Below are 17,421 nucleotides of genomic sequence, written 5' to 3'. Positions count from 1 at the left end.
AAAAACAAAATGTGCAAGTGAATAAACATGAAAATAAAGCAGGCATCAGGGAGACATCATTTATAAACCTATGTTTTATTATTTTAAATACTGGTGCCTGTGCCTGATAAAATATTACTACAACTTTTTTGATCCTTGCATAAAAGTAAGGGAGTCTGAAGGATTTTTCTTTTCTCTTCCTGTGTTACATCCCTGAATGAAACATTACATAGCTTTTTACTGTTGTATTACAAAGCACTCTGGAGGTCAACTGCAAATAACTTTTTTTTCCATGACATACATATTGAACAATTAATGTTAATGTTTTTAATTGAGTGTGAAATATATTTAATGTTGTAAGCCATATAAAAAATTAACACAAAAAACATTTAAATACAACATGACAATTCTTTTTATTGTGAAATGGCTGATGCCATATAAAAAAATTAACACAGAAACCATTTAAATACAACATGAAATAATTATGAGCAAATTGTGTGAATATTGCGATATCAGAATGAAAGACTTGTCATAAAATTATAATGACTGCTTTCAAGGGTGTAGCCAGCCATAATCAATAGACTTAAAACAGTTTTTATGAACATCATTCAGAAAACTTTTTACTCAAAGAACTCCAAATGTTTAAAATTGTCTAAATTAATGTCTACAGCACAGATCTATGTAAACCATGTTGAAGAAATATGAATCCTCCTCTTAGATAACCTTTTTATAGTTAAAGGAGGATAACTGCTGAAAATATTATATATATTTCAGAGGTGCAGATGGGGGGGGGGGTCAATATTTTGAGAAATGTATATACTTTCTAAATGGCTTACGAATGGTCAGGACAAGAATGTTGAGATTCTAGTACAAAAAAAGATGTTTTTGGCTACATTTTGGTCACACCTGCCTCATTTAAGCTACAACTTGTATGTCAGTATCCCAAGTTCAGAAATGACCCCAGTGATCAAACAGCCAGTTGGAGAAAAAGAGAAAAATAATTACTCTAATAGAAAACAGGTGGATGTATAAGTCATACTACCTAATGTCGAGCAGTGCAGAGGATTAAGGCTATGAGCTATTAACCAGCTTTACCCTATAATCCAGGGTTTGATTCCCTCATCTTCCATTTGGCTGCTGTGTAACTCTGTGAGATTCACTTAACCAGGCAATGCTCACAATCTGAGTTTGGAAATAGTCGTACTCAAGTTAATAAATACAAATTGATATATAAAGAAATCATTTTTGAGATGAGAGGTGTTAGAACATTACTTGACCTATAAGAATAGCAGATAGCGCCTGCAGACTATATGTTACAAGGAACTCTGGTATCCCCTACCTCCAGAGGATCTGGATCAAGTCCATGTGGGTTAAATGATCGCATGTCCCTAAAATAAATGTTAACGCATGGGGATTGCAGGAAACATGACCTGGAATGATAAGGTGGGGGAGAGCAAGAATAAGGCTTTGGGACAAAACAGACTTGACGAGGAAATACTTTAATGAACACTAAGTCTGACTTCTGTAAAGACTGACGTGCTTCAGCTAACTAGAAAGCATCCACATAGAAGCAAATACTCTACACCAGTGTTCCTTTTTATTTTAAATGAAGGAAGTGGTTATCATTTACCTATATCACGGCTTATATATGTGAATGTAGAATGTGGTCTCAAAGGTCAAAGGTCTTCAGGCTTTGATACTGATCTGAGTCTAATGAATATGTGGATTATAACGCAGATGTGCAAAATGATTCAAAACTGCTCTGTAGTTTATTAAGACAAAGACTATACTTTGGAGAAGAAAAATGGTATATATTAAAACATTCAAAAGGGGGGGGGGGTCCATGGACATCTTGTAAAGTAAAGCCCATATATCCTAATTTCTTTATAGAAATGTGAAAAAACAATATACATGCATTAGACTAGGTGGACTGCACACTCTAAATTGGCCCTAGGTGTGAGTGTGTGCATGTGTGTGCCTTCTGTGGAAGGTTGGGCGCAACTCGACACCGTAAAACTCCACTGCCACTCATGAACGGACAGGTGATCTGCTGTGGCGACCCCTAACCGGGAAAAGCTGAAAGAAGAAGAAGAAGGAGAAGACTGCAAAACTAAAAATCAAATTTGATTTTCCTGTTCTTGTGACATTCTGAAGTCTTTGTATTATCAGCCATCTCCTGGCATAACTAGGGCAAGCTTGGAAAAAATCTTTGAGTGTGAATGCATGTACTGGTTAAAATATTAGCAAAGCTTCTTGAACAATTGTAGGAATGCAGTTAATATGCCACAACCAGCTGTAGACTATGATTACTTTATCAAGGCAGCGCATATCCTTGGGCAGTTTGGGTAATGGCAGAGGGTTTTCAGAATAACTGTAAATACTTATGTATTAGTTTTCTCAGGCAATGAGTAAGAAATTCATTAGGCCTGCAGAGTTTTCTACTAGTCCAAGTCATATTCTTAACTGCAATGCTACATTCTTCATTATAAAACTTTAGATCTAGTTTATTACAAAAAAAAAAAAACTCAGCAGATCATTATGGACAATTAGGGTTACTTTTTGAGCAGCTAAGCTAAGAAATGCACCTATAACTTTTTGTAGTGAATACATTAAATGTGAAATTGACAAGAAAAACAATAGAGGCATGGCTATTTTAAACCAACAATGAAGTGATATATTGTATACTTCCCCTTTATTAGAAAAAGAATACATGTAATACAGTGTGGAGATTTCTAAGATACTCTTTAGGAAAATAGGGAGAGATTATATGTATGCAGTACAGAATCTGCTGTGGTGATTTGAGTATAAACGTAGATGTTTGATTTGAAGAATATAACTAGCCCTCATGTGTATACACTAAAACTAAAACAACTCTGGGTGGTAAGAAAGACTATTTCTTAATTTCCTATATAGTATTAAAGAGAGTTAGAGAGACAGAGTGTTTATGAATGTATGTGAGAGACAGAGAGAAAGAGAGAGAAGAGAGAGAAGATGTTCACTCAAGTCATCTGGAGTTACTGTTTGCATATGCATCACCAGCAATGAAATTATGAAACTGCATTCACATATTAGAATTCTGTAGCTATCTTACTTAATTAGCAAATTCTCATGCACACTGTAAGTTCAGAACACTGCATGTTCTATCCTCTCCTAAGCCTCTTAACATTTTTGTTTCAGTACTGACACTGCAGTGCAGAATGAGTCAGGGTGCTGCCTTTCTCAGGTGTCACCCTTAAACTGACACATTAAACTGACGTCCCATCTGCCTACCACAGTAGCAGGACAGGTTAATATGAAAAATCTTCCCCAGGATTCAATAAAATCTGTGCAGGCTCTGTGCAGAGCCTATACAGAATGTACCCATGTACACGGCCATGGTTCCCCCTTGGCAACGTGCCATGATTATTAATCACGGTGCACTGCCAAGGGAGATCATAGTAACAGGGATATTGAATCCATGTAAGCAGTAGGGTAGAGGTTGTCCCATGGTTGTGGATTGTCCAGGGAATTCCTTTACAGATGATATGTACAGGATAAGAATTCCAGTAATGTACCCTGCTAGTGTAGAAATATGTGTGAATTTTAATATTTCATTTTTTGCATGTTTTTTTTATTTTTAATGCCCATTTGCAAGGTGCAGCACAGATGGCAGCAGTACTGAGCTGTGCTTCCACATACACAGCTGACATCTGCAGACATCTAAAAATAGAAACCGGGTGTAATTAATTATTTATTTTGCATTCTTTTATTGCCCATTTGCACTGCGCAGAGCAGAGCACAGCAATGCTAAGCTGCACTTCCACATGCACAGGTGACATTGCCAGACATCTAAAAATAGAAACTGGATGTAATTAATTATGTGGTCTGTCTACGTGTTTTTATGTTATTTTTTTGAATAGCCGTTTGCGAGGTGCTGTGCAGTGCTCGGCAACACTAACAGGTAGCTTAGTAGTATATGTAAAGGTAGACAGGTTTTCTCATGGATCAAGTAATTAAATAGGTAGAGTCACAGTCTAAAGTGTTGTAGGTCCCTGGTTTGATTCCCCAGAAATCATACCTTTTTACATTTATTGCTGTGGAAATGTGTGAGGTGACTGAAAGAGCAGTTTAAATTAAAAACAAAATTGTTACATTTGGAAAGGCTGCACAGTGCTAAGCACTGCTTAAACATGGTCAATGGCTACTCCTGTTTGCATGTTGCTAAGCTTCGCTAAAACACCTTTGTGTGAGTTTACATGATGCTCAGCTCTGCTAAGCAGGTTTGTGTCACGCAAACTTGCTGGAAGAGTAATGGAAAAACTGGGAGAATAACTTGGAGTCTGGTACAGAACTACACCACTAGAAAGCCAGACACAGAATAATGGATTTAAGTGAAGTCTCTAATAGCAGGTAAATGGGCACTTTTATTAGCAACATGTAGAAGTACACCTGCAAAAACATTAATGGCAAAATACATGTTCATCTGGGACTCTGATGGAGAAATACATCCCTATAAAGCCTGGCACATAATAATGGCTGTAATGGAGGTATGCCACAGCCTGTATGTGTGCGCTTATATCTTTACAAATACACATGCTCTAACAGTGACTCAGTAGCTCAGTCTGTTACATGCTTTGCAAACAATAACTTTTGCCACACATGATCCTGGGTTCAAATCCAGTGGTGTTTAACATTTAAATTACATTATCATGAAACCATCAAGGAATGACGGAGTCAAGCACTTTTTATCTACACAATGCATTTCAAATGCAATGTCTGCTTTTCAATGATGGAAGCCAAAGGCCTGCAGATAGGAACACACTTGATGTATCCCTATAGTAACACTATAAAGTGCATTAAGGTGTTGGGTCATGCATTAATATGCATTCACAGAGGAGTTTAACTTAAGGAATGCAAATGAGGCCCACTAATATCAGAGTGCAGCACAATTATTTCATAATGATATTACAGATTAGCACATCTGCACAACCAACATACACAAATGGAGGTCCTGCTACTAATGACTGCCTGCACACACGTTCCAAATGACTACCATAATGTAACACATGACCTGGCAGTTGCCCACATGGCTGACTTAATGATATAGTTACCCTTGTGTTGCCAAGGACACAGCAAACATGTTGCCTAGTTCTCCATTAGTGATAGCATTGCCTAACATATCTTATTTGCAGTGGAATGGGTACCCACAATCTGGCTCAACCTCTACAATAAGGCTGCCACAGCTCCCACAGTTACTCTTACAACTTGTTGTCCTTCAAAGTGTTCATACTCTCTGCCTATGATTATTGACCGCAGCATCAGCTGCAGCCTGTAGCACATACATCTGTATGTAAAAGAAGTTGCTACAGATGTACCCTCTGTGATGACATAGTAACTTGACCCCAGTAATGTCCAGCACAACATATCAGAAAGGGTTTTTATCTACATGAGGGCCTTATAACTTGATCAGTGGTTGCATGTCATTGGCTGATGATACTGCAAATCAGCTGTGTTGGCTGCAATTAGCATTTCAGAATCACAGACTGATTAAGAGGCAATCACCTGCTAATGAGAACCATGTTAAAAAGGCAACCAGCTGGATATGGGAACCAGTCTGTTTGAGACTTTTTTCACACAGTAAATGCATTACCAGAAACTTTATATATGTGCACATATCAACAGAGGAGTTTTGTACTCTATCGGGTATGTAACCTTTTTGTTTGCAACATGATGCATATGTGTGACTATATTTAAGGGGAATGGGGATTACAGCATTAATCCTTTCTGAAAACTGGAATGATGACATGCCATTGATCTCCAGATTTGTTACACCTACAGAGGACATACAATACATCAAGGGTGGAATGTTTTTTGTCAATGTGGCACACTGGTATTGTGGGAATGTTCCTTTATAGTGGCTGTAACAGTGCACTGCTATTTGTTTGGCACTGTTGTTTTGACATATTATCAGTGGGGTTGCCCCTAGGGGCCACACTACAATGGACACCTGTGTTGAGTGTGTGATCATACAGCAGTATCTGTCATGGCATACATGGGAATAGCTGACTATTGCTAGCATCTTAGTTGTATCCACATGGTTAGTATGTTTACACACTGTGGAATATGACATGTGTGATCAAACAGTGGATACTGGCAGCCATGCTGTTCTTGCTGTATCTCTACATAGTGTGCTTCCACGTATATGATCCTGACATGTATTCCCATTTTGTTGTCTTTCAGGAAACATGCATGCAAGATGCTGTGCCCCTTTTATAGAGTCTGAGAATGACATAATCCTGGAAGGCCTTCATCAACAACATGAACTCCTACTGTCCACAAGGATACAAAACAGGGAACAGCAGGCAGCATTGTGGGCTGACCTTGTATATGATGTTAATGCCATAAGACACCAGAGGAGGACATATGAGCAGGTTTGACACCATGTGACAGATATGATAAATGCTGCATACAGAATATCAGCAGTTGTGGCCAGGTATCATGGTGTCACCAGTGGAGGTCCTGCAGTGGAACAACCACTCTCAGCCACTGAGGAATTCCTGGTGAACCTAGGAATACACAACAGCTCCCAGGCATCCATCACAGCATATATCATGTTTATGGGTGCCACAGTTTCCACACCAGAGGAGAGTCCAGGTAGGCTTAGTTTGATGAGCATTGGAATACTGTAGCAATCGGTGTGTCATGGTGTACATAGTTTTACATGGGTGTCAGGTGTTTGTTTTTTTTGGGGGGGGTTAACTGCAGTTTGAATCTCATGCTTAGATTTTGACCAACATAATTAACAAAGCCGCTACTGTAAATGGATATAAAATATATGGACATATTATCCTGTTATAGTGCAACACCTGGTGGTGTTAACATTACCTGTCCCTCAACGTTTCACAGGTCCATCAGGAATTGGACAAGGCTGTGGTCCTACTCCTGGTAGGCACATCACTGTTTTGTTACAGATGTAGATTTAATGCAATGTATTCTCTAAAGTGTCATCCTAGGCCTGCTGGCTGTTATGCTGTATTGTCTGCATGACTGCCAACTGCACAGATATTTTCTGACTGTATATGCTTTAAAGTCATACCTATGCCATGTAGGTGTGACCACAATGATAGATATGACAGTATTGTCAGGACATTGCAGATTGTCATATGTGTCAACCATGCACAGTCTTCACAAATGTCAAGAGTTCTGACATTTTTGAACCTCACTGTTGCTGATAAGATTGCTGTGTAAAGAGCTTATATTTACAAGTGACTACAGATGTTTGCGAGAAAAGTAATGTCCTCATGTCCTACTATATATGGTTGTGAGGTTAAACAGGTACAAATACGACTGTCATTGTCCATGTTGGTGTGAATGACTTGAGATGTACCTCCCTGGATTACATGAAAAGAGACATGGAAGAGCTCTTCAATCTTGTAGCCCAGGCAGGTATGACCCTAGCCCTGAGTAGTATCCTACCATCACCCAGAATTATACTGCAGTACAAGCATAAAATGATTGACTTCAACAATTGGCTAAGTTTCTGGTGTCATTCTAAGGGGATCCAGCATCTGTCTTCCTGGGATGACATGATCGACAGACCTCGATGCTTCGTCAGAGATGGCATGCACCTGTCACCCCAGGGATTCCGGATACTGGCCAAGGCTCTTGCCACCCCTATAGTGCCTTTTTTAGGCAATGACCTGAAGATAAAATTACCACCATAACAGCTACAAGCAAATGCAAACTGAGGGTTATGCTACTCAGTGCTAGAAGTCTATATCTCAAAATGCACTCGCTCAAAGCACTCCTTAAAATGGAGAACATTGACATCGGTGCAGTCACCAAGACCTGGTTCAAGGCTCCAGAGAGTACCCCAGCACTACCAGGCTATAATTCATACCACACCTTTCGGCCCCTAAACCTGGACCGAAGCACTAAAGACGGTGGTGTCCCCATATTCATAAAGGATATGCACACCTCCAGACTAGTAGCCCAACATAACACATCAGAGATACTTCAGGTACAACTAACACTAGGTAAAACTGCAATCCAGGTTGTAGCCTGCTATAGATCCCCCACCATGTTCCAAGACTCCCACTCCACATTTCTAAACACACTGGAAAATATTAGGGTACAACCCAATACCCTTATACTGGTAGACTTTAATTACCCCTCCATTAACTGGGAAAATTACTCATGTACCAACACACTTGCTCAATGTTTTCTGGAATTCATTAAGTCCAGTGCTCTGGACCAACTCATTCTTACCCCCACCAGGGGTAGAAACATCCTTGACCTGGTCATTACTAACATGGGCGACTGTTGCTCTACACCAGTAATCAACTCCTCTCTGATCAGATCTGACCACAAATTAATCACCATGGATATCCACATCCCACCCTCACCCCCCAAAGGAAACCACTGTGAAAAACTTCTCCAAAGCCAATTTTTGGCTTCTAAAAACATAGGTGGCTAACTTCACGACACCCATGCAAATGGAAAATAGGTGCATGACTGCTGAATCATACACCAAAGCATTGTATGAGCACATACACAAGTGCATGGAACGGGCCATACCAAACAGAACCAAGACACTCCCCTTCAAAAAAAGGAAGCCAAGCTGGTGGTCCCCCACCATAAACAAACTCTACAACAGAAGGAAAAAAACTGTTGCAGAAAAGGGTGAATTCTCAAGACTGGAAAAAACTCCCTTGTTAGCCTCAGCAAAAAACTGAGATCCATCATCAAATCCTCTAAATCTAGCTATGAAAGCAAACTTGCTGCAGATTCTAAATAAAACCACAAGGCATTCTGCTCTGTATTACAGCACAATGGCAATACATATACAGAACCAACTGATATTGCCAACATATTGGCCGACAGGTTTAGTGCAAACTTTACCCCCTTTCACCCCCTAAAGGGCCTATCACAATACCTGAGGAATGCCAAGTCCCTATTATCACAGCTACACAGGTAAAAACCGCACTGTCCAAAGCCAAGAATACAGCTTCCATGGGACCTGATAATATCCCTGCCTGTGTTCTACATGAATTACAAAGTGAACTGGCACCACACCTGAGTACCCTGTTCAATCACAGCCTCATTCCAGGCTTTGTTCCTACCAAATGGCGCACTACCACTGTCATCCTACTCCACAAAGGGGGAGCGACTACAGACCCTGGGAACTACCGCCCCATTACTCTGACGAGTCTGATATGTAAGGCTGTGGAGCGCATCATCATGGACCTTATAAATAAGGACATAGGGAATCTCCAAACTCTGGACCCCATGCAGTTTGGGTTTGTGAAAGGCAGATCATGCCTGCTCAACCTGACTGACTTTTTCGAGTCTGTCACCAGAGCTGTGGATGAGGGCAAGGTAGTTCACACAGCCTACCTAGATCTTGCCAAGGCCTTTGACACCATCCCTCATTCAGGAATCATATACAGACTCACTAAACTAGGCATAAACCCCTGTCATAAGATGGGTTGCCAACTGGCTCATTGATAGAACCCACACTGTGAAAGTAGCGAACTCCAAATCTGACTACAGACCAGTTACAAGTGGTGTCCCACAGGGATCAGTCCTAGGTCCTCTACTGTTTGGCATCTTCTTCTCTGAAGTTCAAGCCAACACAAAGGGACTCTAGCTGATGAAGTTTGCAGATGATTGCAAACTGGGAGCCATTATTGATTCTCCAACTGATGTAGACATTCTACAAAAAGGCCTCACTGACACCAATGACTGGTGTGAGAACCACGGCCTTAAGCTCAATGCCAAAAAGTGCATTGTCATTCCCTTTGGGAAAAATTCGGTGCCCATGAACTACCACATAGGTGGTAGTTTACTAAACACAGAAGGTGTGATAAGATACCTGGGGACACAGGTTGACAGTGATCTCTCCTTTGATAACTACATTGCCACTGTAGTCAGAAAGCCCTTCTATGTGGCACATCTCATTACAAAAGGTTTCTCATCCAGAAAGAAAGGGGTCATAATCCTTCTCTACTCGTCCCTCATTAGACCTACTATAGAATACAATGCCCCATTTGGTATGTACCTCACTAGACACCTACAACAACTGGAAAGGCCAAAAAAATACCTCACTAGTAGGATCTTAGGTCTTAGACACATGCCGTGTATGGACAGACTCAAAAAACTCCAGCTATACTCTGTCTCTTATAGCCTACTTAGAGGCAATCTCTGCTTAACATATAAAGCCATGTCTGACCCAGATCTGCTAAATATGCTACACCTAAAAAAATTCCAATCCCTCCATGCCACACGCTCTAGGAACCTAAACCTCATTACCACAATAAACAGAACATGCTGGAGGGACAGGTTCCTAACCCAGAGACTGCCAATACTCTGGAACAAACTTCCCATTCACATCAAGCAGAGCACTTCACTGGCCCTCTTTAAGAGAAATCGTGATGAGTGGATGGGCAATAGGAAGTTCACCCTGGGGATCACTTCAGTGGCCTTGTTTGACAGGGGGACTGGGAGCTAACTTTGGGTGGCATGATCCCAGGGAATCTTCTTGGGCTAGGCTTATATAGCCTCCAGCCATTAGCCTAGTACACACCTAGGAACCTATGAACCTATGGAATAGTGACAACAGTGTATACAGCTTTACAAATATTGCAACATAGTACTGCAGAGCATAATCATGGAGGTATTAATGTCCTGCTTTTCCCTTTTTATCATAGGTGACCAGGGAGGTTGGTCTCTGTCCCCTACACATCCTGATGTGAGTGTTTCCTCAGACTCTGATGATGATGGTGGTCAAAGTGAGGCACAGGTGGGGGTTTCAGGAGTTGAATCTGTCCCAGAGGTTTATATCCCTCTTCTGCCTTCATTATCACCGCACACAGTCAGTATGCCTACACATACCCAGTCCACGGAGGTCACAGATATTGGACAATCAGAGGGTGGGGACATTGAACAGACAAGTGTGGCAACTATGGCTCCCGTGAGTGTTGATACTTGGCATAGCCAGAAATCTGGCAATGTTTCACACAGGCAGATTGATAGGGGTGCTTATAGGAAGCCTGCTGCCCTCCACCACCTGTTGCAGGTGTCTCATCATTGCTCACTTGGCGTATGTTTTGGGCCATTGTGGAGGCACAGGCACATTCCAAAAGGAACTCCAGATAAATGCTCAGGGTTATGGATGCAGCACAGTCTGACATCCGTGACTGCCTCCACTGCATTGCTGATACCCTGAATCAGTTCACTGATGCAGTGGAAAGACTTTGGTCTGAGAGAGATTGGAGAATATCTGTCTGGAATGCACATTGTCTTGGATGGAATATCTGGCTGAGGTTCAGAGTCAAATTCCTGGATGTAGGTCAGCAACTACATCTGCTGAGAGTCCACGTGGCCATGTACAATCATGCTCCCATAGTGGCAGTATATCTAGTGCTCCAGAGGGGAGTGGGCTGTCCACACCAAGATGTGGCAGGCCATGGGCTCATGGTCCTGGGTGTTGCCATGGAGAATACAGTCCCAGCAGACAAACGTCACAGTCAGGTACTAGCACCGCTTCGGAACTTGGGCATGGAGGTGTCAGTGCTACTCCTGGCAGAGGCAGTTCCCATGTATGGGGGCGAAGATGGTGAACTGTCAGCACTACCATGCACAGTTCAAAGCTGTCCAACATACACACATGTGGGCTAGCACTGAGCTTGACTGTGTTCACGCACACACTCACACACCACTGTCAAAATCAGGTCACCTACAGACACACACACAGGCACATTTCCATGATCCATCTTGCCTGCTTCCCTTCCTGATTCACATACATGCTTTAGACATATTGGGTCAGCCTAGGCCTCCTGCACCCCTTCACAACACCCTGCACAAGTGATGATACCTGTGCCACAGCCCTGTCATCCTCATCATGGATGAAGGGAAATCAAGCTATGTGTCTGATGCACAGGGTGACTATATAAATTAAAATGTACTTGTGTAATGCAGTGTTGCTTTGCCATGACACTTGTTCTGGTCACTGACAGATATTGTATGTTGACATTTGTAATCAGTAAGCCACATAATTTTGTGTACCTTATGTTGTAGGCTGTTGTAATAGCTGTGTACTTACACATTGAAAGGTGTGTCAAGGACTTGTTTATGGTTCAGTTTCAGGAGTCTGTAGGGGACACCTCTGGATACACAGCAGCAATAAACCCATTGACATCACAGCACAGGATGGAATGTCAGTACAGAAGAAATAAGTCTTCAGGTACAGCACTATAGGTGCATGGCTCCATAGGTTCATATGTGTATAACAGGCTAACAAGGACAATGGCGTCATTCGGCCAACTCATGCATCCCAATCTATGAAAAGGTCTGATACCCCTGATAAGTGTCACCAGGGTTTTAGGAGCTAAAACATCTACAAGGTGTGGTGATGTAGATAACTCATCTGCAAATTTCCTGTGTCTATTACAGACATTTGTCCTACACCAGTTATGATTGTCTTGTTCTGCATCCCATTGTGTAATTTGCACAGGGAATCTTCTTGGGCTAGGCTTATATAGGCTCCAGGGCCATTAGCCTAGTACACACCTATGAACGTATGATGTACGTTACAGCAGACGTGTGCTTCACATACATGGGGACTCTGCTACATATAGAGTATAGTGGCTGTGCTACATACCTGTCTCTCCAGCATGTACTATTTATACCACAGTGATGGTGCAGGTGTGTAGAACAGGTAATACATGTGTTAGTCTTGTCTTGGATAAGCGGGAGGTACACAGTGGGTCTGTCACCTCCCTGTATGGCAGCAATACACATCCCACCCAAAGCATGTAGGAAACAGACAACATATGTATGGTCTTGACATTGTCTGCATAAGACATGATATCTACAATGTGTATTGGTGTACCATGGAACCTGTGTGGCTGCTACAGTTGTAAGATATGCCTGTGTAGTGACATAGCAAAGGTGCAGTTGTACTCAATGATAGGTGTGATGAGTGCCAAATACAGTGTAACAATGAGAGTCTGGGATTTACATGCCATTCCTTTCTGTATAGGTTGTACAAATTGAATGGATCCCCACATCTTACTGACCAGTGAAAGTCAAAAGTTACATTACTCTCTGTGTCCATAAATCCATGAGTAATGGCTCAACTCTGTGCAGTGTGTGGACACTGCTATATTTTCCATGGGTGGATGACTTCCAAAAGGATAGTATTGTGCAGTCCTTTGGCATTTACTATTTGTCACTGGCTCTGATAACAACGGAATGTGTGTCTCAGGCCATCCTGGATAACTGTTGGTTCTGTGTGGGATTCAGTGACAGCTCCTAATATGCAATCACCTGTTAATGTAGTCAGTCAGAGGTCACTGACAGTGGTCATGACTGCATAGAAGGGAATGACTAGAAGGGGTACTCCATTAATGATGTCTGAGGGAGGTCCAGTGTTGACTTATGTCATTGTAGCATTGAACTACCCAATGCTATCTTCCCAGATTATCACTATCAGACACTTGACTATCCACCAGCTGACATACCCCTCTGAAATAACGTACACAGTTTTCAGAAAGGCCTGCTGGTCTAATATTGTCAAACACCTTGTTAGGCTATTCCCCTCATCCCTTGCATAGTTTAACACTCATTGAGGTCCACCAGTTAGGGTAGGTAGGCATGATCTGTCCATGAGCAAAACAAACTGAATTTGGTCCAGTCTCAGAAGAAGTATGACATTGTTAATGATTGTATCCATGCTAACTCCTTTCATGGCTTTACATATCAGATGACTGAGAGACCTGGGGACACTGCTTAGCACTGCATGCTAGTTGTTCACTGTGCAAGTATTTCAGTTACTTCCATCATGTTCCAAGAAACGAGTCATCCAAGGTGTCTGTACAGAACACAGACAAACAATGGAGGGAAGGCTAATATGTATACCCTGTAAAGGTAAGGCAGGAGGTTTCACACAGGTATTCTACAGTTGGACACTATTCAAGCTGTGTGTACTGAAAGGACACAATTACCTTGTGAAGAATGAGGAAAGCAGGGGAGTCCCCTAAATTGCTAGTGACTGGCTACTACTAATGCTGGTCTCACCACAACCAATCTCTTGTGGGAAACCATGCTCCGATACTTTTTCTGTCATCACCATCACATGCAAAACATTACTATGAAGCTGATAATGAGAAGCTGATGAGAAGCTGATGAGAAGCAGGACACACCCTGTTTGCTCATCCACATAGTGGTCCCACATTATGTAAGGCTCTGTAGGCTTCACATGCCCTTCTCCAGGTAGAGGCCTTGAATAGCAACCTGAGCAATCGGTTGGCTTCTGCATGTATTATGCCTTCTGTACCAGGGTTGGTGGTATGTCACTATGGAACTGACCAGATGGTGATTAGGAGCACAGCTGCAGCATCACAATATAATGTGCAATGTCCACTGACATAGATGTCCAAGCTTGTTGAAACAAGCAGCACAGTGGCGGTGATCCTGGTTAGGTGACAATTTCAAAGCAATGCATGCATCCTGCCTTTAACTGATTAATGGTGAATATCTGATGACATGACTCTGATGCCTTCTGCAGAGGACTGGCCACCTTTGGCCAAAGTGTGTCCACCTGCCATATGTCCTGGGTATGTCATACTGTACAGTTGTGTACCCAGAACACATGCATGTGTTCCCACATCATGTCACACAACAATCAGTTTGCTGTCTGGTTGCTTGGCAGGCATTGTACACTTGCAAGGTCAATGTAATGTCAGCAAAGTTGAGCAAGTACTCTGTGCATGCGCAGACATCCACATCTTCACTGCAAGGAGTGCCTACAAACACTATGTTTCAGGCTGTCTACCCCCAAGGGTGTGCCAGCATGACCCTAACTTTACTGGAATTCCACAATCTCACATTTGTAGGTATGATTTTGGGACCAAGCCTAATAACAGGATTATTGTCATTCCAAGGTACACATGGCTGGCAAAGCATTATATAGCACACTGTCAGGTGCTGTATTACCTGAGGGGACCTACATAAAGGTGACATGTTACATTTCAATATCTGTCATGACACTGTCTAATGGTGTGCTGTGATGTACACACAAGCAAGACTGTATTGTTAATGGCACTATCAATGAATGCTGATGAGATGTGGAAAGTGTCCCCACCCCTCTACTCCTATGTCACACAAACACAATGTGTCACAGATGTAATTGCATTTCAAACCTTGATTCCATGGTGTCTCAAACAGCAGTCAGTACATATGGCAATGGGCATTTTTCCAACATGCACAGCTCACTTCCTGCTCAACCACACCACATCACACACACCTGCATGTGTGCAGCTTCTTACCAGACACATTCCCAAACAACAGACACCTCAGAAAATCATACGTCTGGAGAGCACAGTACACATAATAGTTCATGCACCACTGTCTCACCGGCCAAACACCTGAGGAAAAACACAAATTATTCATAGGTGATTACATCATGAGACACATCGATGTCTGTGTCACCAGGCCACATATGGGAAAGTTCACAGTTAGCTTTCTGTGGGTTGACACAATACACCATACCACACATTGCAGCAACTCAAGGAATATCAGGTAACATAATAATGGCATCATAGCTGCTGCAGGTGTGTACAACTAGGAACATATGTCACCGGTCTGTATGCAGGCACATGACTGAGCTTAGCAGATGTCAATGCTTTGCCAGAGATGGTCTTCACCTGTCACCCCTGGGATGTTGAGTAATAGCCAAGGTGTTGACAACTCCACAGTGCATTTCATAGGCACTATCTGGAGGGAAAGCTTTCCAATGAGAATACCATCTTTATTTATTTATTTTTATTTATTTATCTTCATACAACACCATGATTATGCTGTTACATGGAAGGAATGGCAAAAAGCAACCCCGCTCTGTGGAAGGTGTCCCCACCTTGGAAAATGCAGACATTTGTGCAGTCAAAGACACCTGGTTCAAGGCTGTGGACAGCACCACAGCCATACCACACTACATGTCCTTCCACATATACAGACCTCAAACTGACAGTGCGTAAGGTAATGCAGGCATTGTATACATCTTCATTAAGGACAGATATACATCCAGATTTGGTGAAACACTGATTTCCCAGATACACTGCAGGTGCTATTCACTGCTAGAAGGGCACCTAATCAGATCATTGCCAGCTATATATAGACAGCACTTCCATAAATCCAGACACCTGTTGTGCTTATTTGAATGTACTTGTGTCTATCAAGATATATCAGTACACCATGGTTTGGGGTGACAGTAAGTAACCACCAACTTTGTTGCTTAGTCTTGGTGAAGCTCACTTGCTCAAAGGTAAGTTCACATCCTTAACTACAATGCCCTGGACCAGTGCTGTGACATCCTTAAAAGGGGAGCCAACATAGTGCATCATGTGTTTACCAATATGAGTGACCACTGCAGCCCCCCACTGTGAGGTCCTCCCTGGTGAGATTTGACCACAGATCAGTCTCATTAAAACTAAGCATCAGACCTAACCCTCTTGCAGAAAATACAGAAATATACTTCAACAAACAATTTATTACCTCCTATTGGATGGTTTACATAGCTTGATTGCACCTCCCCCCTTAAATGGGGCAAGCAAGTATCCAGAGCTCCACACCCATGCATTATGTAAGCACTAGTACAACTACATAGACTCAGTACCTGACAGGAGAAAAACAAGCTCCCCATGGCAGACCAAACCTGACTGGTGAACAACTGCCATTAGCAGGCTGTACAATAAGAGGTGGATATTACTGTGTGACAGTTGGGATGAGGGTGCCCCCTAAAATGGAGGCACAACCTCTTCAGCTAAAACAACACATAGTGTTGTTGTGACATCGTGCAGAAACAGTATGTGACAAAATTAGCTTCCCCACAAAGCAGAACCACAATGCACGATGGAGTTACATGTGTAACCTCAGAGGACAGGCCCAGATTGTTGGTGAACCCGTACTTAATGATACCACATATAATGAGTCTGTAATCATAGATGACCTGTTATACCACAGTTTTTTTCATCAACGTCACTCCCCTGTCCCCACCACATGTGCCTTATGACATTCTTACAACCTGTTCCATACCTTCTAAAGTTACAGAGCAGGTCATAACTGGCCTCTCAATGGGAGATACACAGCATCTATTGGATTTGCTAACATTCCAGGCTGCATCCTACATGGGATCCAACAAGGATTACTAACACCATTGGGAACTCCTTGCAATCATATTGTACCCACTGGCTGCATCCCAGCTGACTGGACAATGGCAACTGTTATCCCCTTGTTCAGAGTGGTGCATCCACCAACCACCATAACTATAGACCTATTTGCCTGAGTAGCCATATCTTTACACCTGTGGGGCAATTTCCTCATGGAGCTGATCAGCAAACATATATGTAATCTACAAACAGTTGACTGTACAGAGTTTAGATTTCTGACAGGGAGATCATGGCT

The sequence above is a fragment of the Protopterus annectens genome, chromosome 12.part0 (assembly GCF_019279795.1).
Source record: "Protopterus annectens isolate FY-2018-M chromosome 12.part0, PAN1.0, whole genome shotgun sequence".
In the NCBI taxonomy this organism is placed as follows: Eukaryota; Metazoa; Chordata; order Ceratodontiformes; family Protopteridae; genus Protopterus; species Protopterus annectens.
The sequence above is the reverse complement of the archived record's forward strand: the minus strand, read 5'-3'. Positions refer to the sequence as shown.